General features: G+C 55.1%; 1 non-coding gene across 1 annotated transcript in view; it reads right to left on the bottom strand.

The window, feature by feature from the left end:
• LOC126307587 (small subunit ribosomal RNA) overlaps positions 1-25 on the bottom strand; it is a 1,893-nt gene extending 1,868 nt beyond the window's left edge. Inside the window, exon 1 of the ribosomal RNA XR_007553629.1 lies at positions 1-25. This exon is cut by the window's left edge and continues 1,868 nt beyond it. This is a non-coding gene — a ribosomal RNA (small subunit ribosomal RNA).
• Positions 26-2,500: the final 2,475 nt, after the last annotated feature.

The raw sequence follows: 2,500 nt of genomic DNA, 5'->3' as shown, positions 1-2,500 counted from the left end.
GACTACTGGCAGGATCAACCAGGGAGCTGCGTCAACGAGAGCTGAGCAGCCGGCCGCCCGGGAGTGTGTCCCGAGGGCCCGCGCGAACACGCAAGCGTCCGCTCAATTATTCTGCAAACAGTAGGAGGCTGAGCTCCCCTGCACGATACACCTCGAAACCCTCTCAGGTCCCGGCGGCGCGCAGCGCCGTCCTAAGTACTTGGTCGGGTTCGAGAGAGGCGCAATCGCCCGGAGATAGGCGAGTAGACGCTTTCAGTGCGAACACCCGTGCTCCCAACTGAGCTTGCCGCTGCCGACAGAGGCCCGGGAGCGTGCTGTCGTGGCATTGCCGGCGGGAAACAACACGCGCCACCTACGGTGACCGGCAGCTCCAACGCCAGCGCCACAGAAGGGCAAAGCCCCACTTGGGTGCAGAAGCGAACTCTCCCAGCACAGCGCACGCGCCAACACGTCCGCAGAGCTGCGATACAAACCACCTGCGAGAACCGCTGGGGGCGACCGAGCAGCAGACGGCGTCGCGACGCCGAGTGCCGGGCGGCGGCGCATCCTCAACGCACACAGTCCGCAATCGGACCAGCACACTGCAGATGTCCACCGCGCTTCGCACCGGGCTCGGCAGAACCCACTTTGGCCGCCTGGCGCCGCGCGCAGGGTGCGCCGGCGCATAGCTGGGACGCCAGCCGGGCCCGTCGGCCGGCGCTCCTGCCACTGGGCGCCCCCCACCAGCCGGCTGTAGTGCGTGCGCTCACGCAGCGCGCGGCCAGCACGCCGGGCGGCCCCCCCTCACCGGCCGGGGACTGTCCCGCCAAGCCACAGCCTCGTATCGCTTCATACCCACATGGCCAACTCAGGTTCGGGGGCATGGCGGGTACCGCCGAAACAACCGGTTCACAGATGTACCGATCGTCGCTATCACCGATGCACCTGCAGCGCGAACAACCGCTCAACAACTGATTTCCAGTTCATTTGCGGATCTTTGGCAGCAAACGTATACGTCAATCTACATTTGCGAAATCTACGATTCTGGCATGCCTGCATGTTATGTGTCACGACACGCTACATCAGCCCACATACACACTGCGGCATGTACACGAGAGAACACGTGGAAGATGGTCCGCGCACGTGTGCAATGTCCCTTGCGCGGTCGACTGTCAACCGGCCTCTGTAGCATGTCGCAGATGTGGAACGCGGTCCACCGTGCTATCATGTTGTGTGGGGCAATACGATTAAATAGGAAAACCCTCGTCGCTACATCAACAGACGGCTCACGCTGATTCCCGGCAGAGGGAGGAGGGGGGGGGGGCCAACATGCAATACTTTCGTCCGTACCTACTTACCACATGTCTGTACGGCGTACAACAGTGCAATCTCGCTGTAATGGGGAGACGAGACAAGTAGCATCGTGCACAACATATGGCCCTTATGATTCGCCATTGTAGGGCGCAGCCGGTGTACGGTCAAGCATGTGCCACATTATGTCACTCAGTACGTAACGACGGATGATCAGTGTGGGTTACGCGTACATCAGCGGACAGTCCACACAGGCCGTACCACAACGTACACTGACTGCATCGACAACCGAATGCAACTGAACAGCTGCAAGGCTCATTTCACAAACAAACGCCTGACCGACCAGCTTGGAAGGGCAGGAGGGGAGGGCGATATTCGTTCTGTAGCGGTACACCCTTCCAGTGGTTAGCGGGACTGTGTAGAAAGTACGCAACACTCGAAAGACCTTTATGTGAGGGTACGCACCATGGCATCAAGAAATACACATGACACCAGAGGATCCAAGCAGTGAACTATGTTCAGAGGGTTGCTGTTAGGCAAAGCTACATTCCTGTGACGTTACATGTGACAGTTAAGGTGCAGTGTAAGTTAGGTTAAGGTGCAGTGTAAGTTAGGTTAAGGTGCAGTGTAAGTTAGGTTAAGGTGCAGTGTAAGTTAGGTTAAGGTGCAGTGTAAGTTAGGTTAAGGTGCAGTGTAAGTTAGGTTAAGGTGCAGTGTAAGTTAGGTTAAGGTGCAGTGTAACTTAGGTTAAGGTGCAGTGTAAGTTAGGTTAAGGTGCAGTGTAACTTAGGTTAAGGTGCAGTGTAACTTAGGTTAAGGTGCAGTGTAACTTAGGTTAAGGTGCAGTGTAACTTAGGTTAAGGTGCAGTGTAACTTAGGTTAAGGTGCAGTGTAACTTAGGTTAAGGTGCAGTGTAAGTTAGGTTAAGGTGCAGTGTAAGTTAGGTTAAGGTGCAGTGTAACTTAGGTTAAGGTGCAGTGTAACTTAGGTTAAGGTGCAGTGTAAGTTAGGTTAAGGTGCAGTGTAACTTAGGTTAAGGTGCAGTGTAACTTAGGTTAAGGTGCAGTGTAACTTAGGTTAAGGTGCAGTGTAACTTAGGTTAAGGTGCAGTGTAAGTTAGGTTAAGGTGCAGTGTAAGTTAGGTTAAGGTGCAGTGTAAGTTAGGTTAAGGTGCAGTGTAAGTTAGGTTAAGGTGCAGCGTAACTTAGGT

This window comes from Schistocerca gregaria, unplaced genomic scaffold (assembly GCF_023897955.1).
Source record: "Schistocerca gregaria isolate iqSchGreg1 unplaced genomic scaffold, iqSchGreg1.2 ptg000341l, whole genome shotgun sequence".
In the NCBI taxonomy this organism is placed as follows: Eukaryota; Metazoa; Arthropoda; class Insecta; order Orthoptera; family Acrididae; genus Schistocerca; species Schistocerca gregaria.
Note: the sequence above shows the minus strand (reverse complement) of the source record. Positions and strands in the feature narration are given on the sequence as shown.